We start from the raw sequence: 11909 nt of genomic DNA, 5'->3' as shown, positions 1-11909 counted from the left end.
TCTCTTTTCCTTCTGGGACACTGATAATTCTTATATTTGTGCACTTCATTTTGTCCATTATTTCCTGGAGATCCAATTCAAATTTTTCTATCTTTTTTTGCCATTTGTTCTTTTGTGATTCAAAATCGTTGTCCTGTCCTCTTGTTCACTGATTCTCTTCTGCCTCTTCAAATCTGTTGTTGTGTGTCTCTAAGTATCTTTTTAATTTGGTCTACAGCATCTTTAATTTCTGTGATATCTGCTATTTTTTAATTTATTCTTTCAAATTCCTTTTTATGCTCTTCTTGATCTTCTTTATGTCATTAGCCAACCCATTGAATTTATTTAGTAGAGTTGTCTGAACATCTTTGATTAGTTGTTCCAAAGACTGTGTCTCCTCTAGTGTTTTAATTTGGTCATTAGGTTGAGCTATTTCTGTCTGCATCTTCTCATGCTTTGTGATTTCCTGTTGCCTTCTAGACATGCAATTATCTTGAAATATTAGGGTTAGTTTTGAAAGGGTTAATTTGGAAGTTTATTTCCTTCAGTAGACCAAAATTTTACATTTGTATTATGGGCATGTGGAAAGAAGTGAGGCTTGGGTCAAGGCCCCGTGGTGTAGTAGCAAGTTGTGGTGAAGTGTTATGTGTGGGGCTGAGGTGCTATGCTGGTGTCCAGAGCATGGGGTATGAGGCATATGGTTGTGGGGGGCAGCATAGGGACCATGGGGACAGGGTGCAGCTTGGGCAGGCCTCAGAGCACAGGGGCAGGGTGTGTCATGGAATACATGGAGACAGGGCATGCGAGAAGGTGGATCTGGTGGGCTTGCAGGTGTGTGGGGGCGGGTGTGTGGGTAGAGTATGGGTGCACATGTAGAGCATAGGATCATGGCTATGAGGACATGGAGGTGGGGTGCAGGGTGGACACCTGTGCCTGGGAGTAGGGTTCAGTGGTACTGGGTGTGGCACAAAGGGCACAAGTGTGGGGTGTGGGATGTGGGTTTGTAGGCATGGTACGGTTCTGTGTCTGGAGCATGGGGGTCATGGGTATTCGGATGCAGGGTTGGGGAACAGCGTATGCTTGTGTGTGGGAGTCAGGGGTGCTGGGGCGGGGCAGGCAGTGTGTGTGTGTGTGGGGTCAGCTGCAGGAGTTGATGTGCCCCAGGTGTGGGGGGCCAGATATTTGTGTTTGTGTTTTGCCAAGAGGGGCAGGACTGGAACACAGATATGAGTGCACAGGGGTGAGGTAGGGGTGTGGCTTGCATGCATGGGTTGTGTAGAAGACAAGGTACCTGGCACAGGTGTGAAGGTGGGTGACATAGTGTGCAGGTGTGCATGTGGATGGAGCAAAGTGGAGGTCCAGGGCAGGGGTGTGTGTATGTATGGGGTTGTGTGGCCAGGGTGGGGGTGATCACATGCATGAGTGGAGAGCTGTTTGAGGACATTCATGTACTGGGTGTGTACATGAATTTGGGGCTTTGGGGTGTGGGGTGTGGGGGAGTGGCAAGTCATGGGTCATGTGGGTTTGGTGGGGGTTGGGGCTTGGGTGCATGGGATGCTGGAAAGGGTCACAGTCACAAGGGGGTCAGCACACATGGGTGTGGTACATTCAAGGAACATAGCCATAGCCTGGCTCATTTCCAAGTTTTCATCTCCTTTGCTGTGCACTCCTGAGGGCTCCAGGACTCTGTTTTGAAAAGGCCACATTAGGATCTTTACACTTACTAGATGGTTTTTGGTTCTCTGTGTCTCAATTCCTCAGCTTTTTCAACCAGGTCTTCCCTATGTGGTATAGAAGACCCTCTCAGGTCACTTGTGCCCTGGAATTGCTGTCCTGGTCATTTTTCTGTCCCTTCTCTAGCTGTTCCTTGGAGCAGGGTTGAACTCAACCTATCCTATTCCGCCATCTTCCCCCTAACTCCACATACAGTTTTAAACCACCCAGGACAGAAAGCAGCTGAAAGTCTCTTTTACAATCCTGCCTCTGGCAAGTGAGGAAGCGGGGTTGACTGAGAGATAGAGTAACTTCTCAAAGTGGCAGGGACCCATTTGCTGAGGGGCAGCTCTTCTTGAGGAAAAGGTTGTGTGGCAGGGGTAGGCACCAACTCCAGCTTCTGATCAGTGAATCTGGAGTGCTAGATTCCATCTCTGAGAGAACAGTTGCAGTATTATCTTGCCCAAGTTAGAAAGCAGCTGATACCCTCCATTTCAACCTCACCACTGGTAGGGGCAGTAGCAGCATGGATTGAAAGACACAGTAACTTTTCAGGGTGATGAGGAACAGGTTGCTGAAGGATGACTCTTCAAGAAAGTCATCCTTTCTTGAAGGGGGAAGGCAAGTCTCAGCACAGTTTATGGCTATTGTTAGAGAATTCAGATCCCAGGTCCTGAGCAACAGTTTCAACCAGCCTGAGTCAAAAGTGTCTGGCATCCTGTGTTCCAACCATGAAGCCAGCAGGGGAAGAGTCAGCTTAGAATTAAAGGCAAAGTACCACCTTATGATTGTGGGGAACAGTGGGCTGAAGAGCACCATCTGCTGAACATGACAGGGAAATACAATCAGGGAGACGTCATACAGAACACTGACATCCTTCCAGTTGTTCTCCCCAAGGAACTTTAGAACCAATCTATACCCTCTTTTGGGATCCTGGATCTGTTTTCACTGGGAAAAGCTGATTTGGGAAGGTCCTCTCTGGGGAGATGCTCCCTCCCAGCCCTCCAAGTAAAATAGCTAGAAGTACATGGGACATGACTCCCAGGAGTTTAAAATCTCCCTGGCAACATGGGACAGGACCCCTGGAATGAGCTGGGACCTGATGTCAGAATGAGAAAACCTGTTGAACAGAAGGGAAAGAGAGAAATGAGACAAAGTAAAGTCTCTGTGGCTGAGAGATTTCAAACAGAGTTCAGAGGCAGTCCCGGAGGTTATTCTTATGCCTCCGATAGATACCTCTTTTTAGTTTATGGTATATTGGAGAGGCTAGAGAGAACCTGAAACTGTTGAACTGTGTTCTAGTAGCCTTACTCTTGAAGAAGATTATATAACTATATGGTCTTTACAATGTGACTGTGTGAGTGTGAAAACCTTGCATCTGATGCTCCTTTTATCTAGTGTATGGAAAAATGAGTGAAAATAAATAAATAATAGGGGGAGATAAAGGGTAAAAATTGAGTAGTGCAGTCCATGAGAGGGAGGGATGAGGTATATGGGATGCATGAATTCTTTTTTTTCCCTTTTATTTTTTTTCTGGAGTGATGCAAATACTCTAAAAATGATTATGGTGAAGAGTACACAACTATGTGATGATATTGTGAGTCATTGATTGTATAGTATGGTTGGACTGTACGTGTGTGGATATTTCTCAATAAAAATATTTTTAAAAAGCTATAGATAATGAAAGGAGTGTTAAAAACATATAGAAGGAAGAATGCATGTCTAGATTACACCAATTCAATTGTTTTCTCCACTTGCTTGGTTCTGTTGTGGGGTTGGATGGGTCCCCATGTCATGCTGTAGGACCTCTGCAGCCTTTGGTTTGGAAATTAGGACAGGGAGAGCTGGATCTGAGAAAACTGTGAAGACTGGTATGAGAGACTTGCAATCCATAGGAATAATAAAGAAACATTGGTTCTCATGGAAGAATAGCAATATTTACCAGAGCAACCAGTGAAAAAAGCCACGATGCAGAAATTGGGAGAGCAAACTTTAAGTAAGCAACCCAGAAGTCAACGACCAGAAACCTGAAACTTCAAGCCTTACTTCAAACCTTACCATGTCAGAGGAAATTATGAAATGCACCAATTTCCTCCCTTGCTAATCCAGTGATTATATCTCACAAATGTATTCTGCAAAACCTTATGCACATATCTTCTCAGTTCCTGTTTCAGAAACTGCTTACCATGGGCAGACTCAATACCAGACACTTCAGCAGTCTCAACCTTGCTGTTTACCCTCTGGCAACCCAAACATATGGACTACTTCCTTTAGCTTCAAGTACAAATGCCAGCCTGATATCCACTGCATCTACAATTGCCAGTTTTCTAGCAGCAGCAGTTGCTAGCATCTCAAACCAGGACTATCCCACCTACATAATCCTTGGTCAGAGTTGGTGCCAGCCATGCTGCCCTATCTCCAGCTTTGGAGTCACATACCAGACTTACAGTTATGCTGAGTACCACATTAGTAGCAACCACACACCAGACAGGGGAGCCTATTGTCATGGTACCTGCATGAGCAGCCCAGACACTTTCTGGAGGTCCTTCTATGATCCCATTTTGTCCCAAACTACTCAAAGTAGGGATGTTGATGATCAGTCTAGGAAAAATATGACTGGCAAGAATCTGAACAAAAGGAAAGCTGAAACCACCTCTTTCTAAGACAGTAAATTCTGTGGGACTTGGATGAAACAAACATTTATCTTCCACTCCCTTCTTATGAGATCCTATGCCCGGACATATGGAAAGGACCCAACAGTAGTGATTGGCTCAGGTTTAACAATGGAAGAAATTATTTTTGAAGTGGATGATACACATCTATTTTTCAGTGACTTAGAGGAATGTGACCAGGTTGTATGTGGAAGATGTAGCTTCAGATGACAATGGACAAGATTTGAGCAATTCCAGTTTCTCCACAGATGACTGGGTGGCTCAGAGGCAGTGGCAGCCATGGTTCCTCAGTGGTTGTCCAGAGAAGCATGGGGAAATTGGCTTTCTGCTACCAAAAAGTGAGAGAAATCTATGATAAGCATAAAGGCAATGTGGATGGCCTTCTCAGTCCCCAGACAAAGGAAGCACTGCAGTTTAGAAATAATTTTACTCTATAGAACGCCTATAGACTAGAATAGTCTATAGAAATGTCCAATCAAAGGCATCCAGGGAAAGAACCCTTTGTTCAAGAAGGCAATGAAGTTCAGGGTTTCTCTCTCAAGTGAAAGGGCACATGGCAAACACAGTCAGTTCCTCTCTCATCTGGAAAGGCACATGGTGAACACGGTCAGGGTTTCTCTCTCATCTGCAAGAGTGCATGACAAACATGGCATCATCTGCTAGCTTCCTCTCCTGGCTTCCTGTTTCATGAAACTCCCTGGAAGGCATTTTCCTTCTTCATCTCCAAAGGTCTCTGGCTGGTGGACTCTGCTTCTCATGGTTATGTCATTCTGCTCTGCTCTCTCAGAATCTCTCATTCTCCAAAATGTTTCCTCTTTTATAGGACTCCAGTAAACCAATCAAGATCCACCCAAATGGATGGAGACACATCTCCCCTAATCCAGTTTAACAACCACTCTTGATTGGGTTACATCTCCAGGGAGATGATCTAATTACATACAGTATTGAATAGGGATTATTCTGCCTTTACAAAATGGAATTTTGATTAAACATGGCTTTTCAAGGGTACATACCTCCTTTCAAACCAGCACGGTGCTCTAATTCTCCTGGGTTTTTTAATCTATTTTGTTTTATTTCAAAAAAATGAAGAAAAAGAAAAGGAAATTCTGTGAGTCAATTTGCAATTTTACCCTTAACAATATTAGGAACTGCTATTAACATCTGATAGGATAAATGCAGCAGACTTTAATAACATCACTTGCAGTCTTTATAATCTTCTTAGCTGTAGAACTTAAATCCCAGTGAATGTACATGTTATTTTTATAGGTAAGTATTTGGTCTCTGAAGCAGGTTTTACTTCTCTCTTTTTCTACTAAGAAAGAGGTGTGTAAAGTTTCCTTTGAAAATAGTAATTGGAATATCTAAAATACTGCTCTCTTACACTAGCACCTCTTTAATTGCTCCAGTTGTCTGCTTTCTAAGATGGATCCCTTCTCATTCTCCCATCTTCTTGTTTGCTGAACTTTGGGGCATGGGACACTGATTAACTTTTGACTTTGGCATTTCCCATTCTAGAACCTTGGTCCGTTTTCCAATCTCTTTAGTCAAATGGCACAAACTGTAGAAACTCATTTCAGACAAATTCTAAGCCTTCAACCTGGTTCTTTCATTCAAAGACTGTCCCAGGAAGCTTAGCCTCCAAACTGGACAGAAGAAGCTAAGGCTCCTTATGCATTTCAACATCTGAAGAAAATCCCTTTTAGCTTTTGAGACAGGAAGAGTCCACATTTTTCTCCTGCAGAGAAGCACCCTTCCCCAACAAATACTCATCCCAACAAACTTCTATTCCTTCTTAGTCATCAAATGCTAGGCTCTTGCCTTTGTTCTGCCCTCTACACTGCACATCCACCTCTATGCAGCTCTGGCCTGTCTCCTGGGCATTGGATCCAAGAAGTCAAATCAAGTCCAAAACCAAGCTCATAAATACATTTTGACCAAAACTACCAATGTATTTGATTTCCTTTGAAGTCTTTAAGCCCTATGAAGTGTATTTTGGGTATATATTTACCCAGCTCTTTGTCTGAAACTAAAGAGCAGATTGTTGTGGTCAAAATCCGGTTTTCCATAGAATAGCCTTTCAGCTTCTCAAATCCCATTCCAAAATGGTAAACTAGAAGGCCAGAAAGACTTCCTGATTTTAAGTGTGGATACTGCCCCCCAACACTTCATGCCTAAAAACTTAATTCTAGGCCAAAGGCAGGGGCAGTTCTCAGTCTGACCTCTGGGAAAGATGGCAGACACCTGAACACTAGTCCCAACCTCCAAGACAAGCTCTGTTCTTGGATGCTTCATCCTCCATGACCATTTTGGATATCTACTTAGGCAGATAAATTTCCCTATAGCTGAGGTAGTTCAGTCTCTCCCAGGCTGTCCAGAGAGAGGTGATTCTATAAGCAATCCAGAGAGATGCAGTCTAGGTCCTCGATGGGAGAACCCCCTTGACCAACCTCAGCTATTCTTGCTTGTTCTTAGAAAGTCTATCCACTTCTAGAGATGTTGCAGAACATAAAGGTCAGACTCCTTCCAATGCCAAGTCACTCGGATAGCAGCAAAGAAAGGCTTGTAAACATATTCCCTCAGAACTCATTGAGAAAGTGCTTTATGATTCACAACTGTAGGGACTTGGTTTTTGAGAGGAGTTGAAGTCCATGCCCTACTACTTAGCTGCCTTTTTCTACTTGTTTCCATGTGGTGTTGGGGAGTGAGAGATGGTGTCTGAGACAAACTTTACATTGGTCTGCATTCAGCATAGTCATTCAAATACTGATGTTTTACTTAATGGTTCATTTTAGAAAGCTCTATCTCGGGTCTTACAGGCCCCAAAACCCTTCTACTGTCATTAGAGCTATTGGATTCTTGCTGTGGACATATACCACCCTGTGAGTGCTGTGCTCTGGACTGGTGAGGCTGTGAAGCAGTACACCCATCATGCACAGTTTCACACACAAACACTTCCCTTCCCCACTCTGTGGAAAACACTTTATTCTTAGAATGTGACTTGGACTCTTTTTTCAAAGGCCTTTTCCCTCTTGCCCTGACTGCCCAGCCAACCTGTTTCCAAAAACACTTGAACTTGGCCAATAGAGATGAGGAGGCCCTCTGAGCAGAGCAGCCTATGATGTTTTCTGGTTGTTTCCATGCTTATTTAGAGGACAGACAACAGACAGGAGCTTCCTGGCTTTTCTTTGCCAAAATGAGTGCCCTTCTTACCCTGTCTTCTCTCATCTCCACCCATACCTCCACCGTGATGCAAAGATGTGGAAAGGAAAATAAGCTGGTGGCATCACTAGAAGTTGAGAATCAAATGATACTGTGGATCCTTTCATCAAGGGATAGGCCCTCTTTACTAGAAACATTACCCATGAAATTATCTAAGGAATAAGTCCTTCCCCTAGCTGGACACTGTGGTTTCTGTAAGATGGGCCTGCACATTTCATGGGGCTGTCTCTAATAGGTGATCTTCAGTTGCCAACCAGGCATGTCCTGAATTTAAGAGGTGGCTTGACTTTCAAAAGTAAAACCGACTGTGCTTTAGCATCATGCTGCCCAGTGTCCTTGGACAGCTGGTAGTGTCCAGGAAAATGGGCACCTGCTCCAGATTTAGATGCATTTTGAGGCTTTTGTTTGGTTCATGTTGTTTCTGTCTTCCGCTCTGAAAGTTAGGAGGAAAAACTAGTGTCCCAGAAGACTTGTGCCACATCTTGTTCACAGTTTACACAAACTCAGGTTTAGCTCCAGGTAATTTGTTTGGAAAATCCAGCTGCAGCATATGATGAGCTTTAGATGTTTACTACCTTGAATGGGTGTCAGTGCCACTGAACCACGGAGAGGAGTATAGGGGCATAGCCACATTCTTCTTTTCTGGGGCACGATTGAGGCCAAGGGGCGGTGAGCTTAGGGACTTCCTCTCATGCCTCACTTCTCCCGAAGGGGCCAGTTAGGGCTCCTCTTAAGCAGGCTGCTATTTATTACCATTAAATTGATTTCCTTTTTCATCCAAAAGTTGGAACTTTTTCTATAGTCACACAGTAGAAGCCAAATCTCAATTCTGAGATTCTAAAATATCTTAAACAGGAGACAAAATGTAGTTCTGTCCCAGCCTTGATCCATAGGACATCTGTCTCTTCCTCTTCTCTGAGTCACATAGTTCAAACAAGGATCCCAGGCTGGTTCCTAGTGCACTGAGAGGAGCCATCCCATTAAGGAAGACTTTTGCTCAAAACGTATTTTTCCCTCCGGACTTCAGATGCCTCTTTTTTTCTGTCATTTAAAAAAAATGTTTTTAAACATAACAACATATAAACATGGACATTCTTATCATACGATCATTTCATTCTTGGTATATAAACAGTAACATCACCACGTTCACCTCTCAGAACATTTGCATCAATCCAGAAAAAGAAATAAAAACAAGAAAGAAAAAAATTCATACATACCATATCCCTTCCCCCCCTCACCTATCACCAGCATTTCAATCTACTAAATTTATTTAAATATTTGTTCCTCCTATTATTTATTTGTTTTTAATCCATATGTTTTTTACTCATCTGTTGATAAGGTAGATAAAAGAGCATCAGACACAAGGTTTTCACAATCACACAGTAACATTGTGAAAGCTATATCATTATACAATCATCTTTAAGAAACATAGCTACTGGAACACAGCTCTATGTTTTCAGGCAGTTCCCTCCAACCTCTCCATTTCACCTTAACTAAAAAGATGATATTTATATAATGCATTAGAATAACCTCAAGGATAATCTCTCAACTCTGGAATCTCTCAGCCATTGACGCTTTATTTTGTCTCATTTCACTCTTCCCCTTTTTGATCAAGAAGGTTTTCTCAATCCCTTGATACTGAGTTCCAGCTCATACTAGGATTTCTCTCCCAGATTTCCAGGAAGGTCCATACCCCTGGGAGTCATGTCCCACGTAGAGAGCGGGAGGGCAATGAATTTGCTTGCTGTGTTGGCTGAGAGAGAGAGAGAGAGAGAGAGGCCACATCTGAGCAACAAAAGAGGTTCTCTGGGGGTGACTCTTAGGCCTTCAGATGCCTCTTTTAACAGGAAAAGGTATTGCTTGGATATATTTATGTGAATGTGGCATTTGTGGCTGTAGAGTCCTTGACCATAATGTTATATGTAATGGGAATTATCTTATAAACTTGAAATATAAAATTTCAATTTTCTGAAAAAAAGAACATATAGAGGCAAATCAAAAGAAACAGGACAGATCAACATTCTTAGAAGAGAAGAGTAACAGAGTAAAGGAAGCATTTTCCTGGAGATGAAACAATAGCATATATAGTGCAATCTCAAAAATTATACCATATATCCAGGGCAAGAATCAGATGAATAAGAGCAGAAAAAATTCTTATCAGTTAAACACAAGCTATTCTAAAGTTATAGACTAAATAGAACCAAGTGTCAAAGAAGAAGTATAGCACAAAGGCAAGCAAAAGAAAATGCTAGGCAACAGAGAGAAATAAACTAGAATAAACTCATCACAATAATAAGATGTCTAGATACCAGCAAAAATCATAAGCCATACTAAGAAACAGGATGACATGGCCCAAAGGAACAGACTAAAACTTCAGATGAGGTACAGGAGTTGAAACAAGTAATCAATTATGTTCAAACAAATCTCCTAAATCAAATCAAGGAGATGATGAAGGAAAAAGTGGCAAAAAAGATAAAGGATACAAGAAAGACATTAGGTTAGCATAATGAAGAGTTCAAAAGCATACAAAAAATAAAAGAATTATGGGAATGAAAGGCACAATAAGAGAGATTAAAAATACTGGAATCTTTGGATAATTGTGCTTTGAATTTTGAATCTCCGGTCCTATTAGATTTTAATTGAATGTAGTTTTAATTTTTTCAGCCTTGTAAGTGGGAAAATAAATGTTAAAATTGATTGTCAGTGCAGCATTTGCTTGGAAACCACCTTAGAATATTAGCACTATGGTTATGAGTGTATATGTCAGTTCTTCTCATCCAATAATTGTAGATGTGATCTTTTACTGGATGCTTCTCTGCCATCATTGTCTCTAATAAATATTGGTTATGCTTCTTCAAAAAATATTCTGGAGGCATATAACAGCAGATTTGAAGAGGGAGAAAAGAGTATTAGCAAACCAGAGATAGGACATCTAAAATCTTACAGTCAGAAGAACAGACAGGGAAAAGAATGGGAAAAAATGTAGCAGGGTATTTTAGTTTGTTAAAACTGTTAGAATACAATATACCAGAAATGGAATGGCATTTAAAAAGACAATTTATCAAGTTACAAATTTACAGTTCAAAGGGTATGAAAGTGTCAAAATTAGGACACCAAGAAGAGATTACCTCAACTCAAGAAAGGCTGATGCCATTCAGAGCACCTCTGTCAGTTGGGAAGGCACCTGACTGGCATCAGCTGGTCCCTTGCTCCTGGGCTCCATTGCTTTCAACCTCTGTTTCTTGTGGGGGTTTCTCATTTGGCTTCTCCAGGGGTGGGTTTCATCTCTTAGCTTCCCTTGGCTCTCTTCAGTTTCTGGCTTGCTTAGCATCTCATGGGAAGGCATTTTGTGATGTCTGCTGGGTTTTGCCTGGGTCCAGGCATCTGCTCTCTCTGTAGGCTCTCCAAGCATCTCCAAAAATCCATATCTCTGTCAGTTCTGAAGCAACTGTTCTCCAAGCATTTGCAACTGAGATATCTCCAAAATGTTTCCCCTTTTAAAGGACTCTAATAAACTAATCAAGACCCACCTTGAATGGGTGGCGTCATATCTCCATCTAATTAAAAGGCCATGCCCACCATTGGGTGTGTCACCTTTCCATGGAAGTAATCCAAAGTTTCCCACCTCGATAGATAGGTCTGGCCCCACAAGATTGGATCACAATTAAAACATGGTTTTTCTGTGGTACATAATAGCCTCAAAACAGAACACATGATCTCAGGGAATTGAATAACAGCATTAAGCAGACAAGCATACACATCACGGGTGTACAAGAAGGGTAAGAGAGGGGAAAAGTGTCAGAAAGAATATTTGAGGAAATCATGGTCAAAAAATTCCCAACTCTTATGAAAGATGTCAACATATAGGTCCAAGAGGTGCAATGTACTCCAAATAGGATAAATCTGAATAGACCTACTGCAAGACACATACTAATGAGAATGTCAAATGCCATAGACAAATAATTCTGAAAGCAGCAGGAGAAAAGTGATTTGATTCATCTAGGGGAAGCTTGTGCCAATTTCTCATTGGAAACTAGGGATGTAATAAAGCAGTGGCATGATATATTTAAGGTAGTGAGAGAAAACTGTTATCCAAGAATTATTAATCTGGCAAAACTATCCTCCAAAAATGGGAAGAGTTTTAAATATTCACAGACAAACAGAAACTGAGAGAGTTCATTAGCAAGAGACCTGTCCTATATGAAATACCAAAGGGAGTGCTACAGGCTGGATAAAAAAGCAGAGAGAGGTTTGGAAGGGAGAGTAAAATGAAGAATATCAGTAAGAGTAACTAAAAAGGTAAGAGAAAGAGAGATAGAGAGACAA

The 11909-nt window shown here is 41.9% G+C and overlaps 1 pseudogene; it reads left to right on the top strand.

The window, feature by feature from the left end:
• The first annotated feature begins 3612 nt into the window (after positions 1 to 3612).
• LOC143651451 (protein phosphatase EYA3 pseudogene) lies at positions 3613 to 4801 on the top strand (annotated as a pseudogene).
• Positions 4802 to 11909: the final 7108 nt, after the last annotated feature.

This window comes from Tamandua tetradactyla, chromosome 12, assembly GCF_023851605.1.
Source record: "Tamandua tetradactyla isolate mTamTet1 chromosome 12, mTamTet1.pri, whole genome shotgun sequence".
NCBI classification, from domain to species: Eukaryota; Metazoa; Chordata; class Mammalia; order Pilosa; family Myrmecophagidae; genus Tamandua; species Tamandua tetradactyla.
This window is presented reverse-complemented; position numbering and strand designations above follow the sequence as displayed.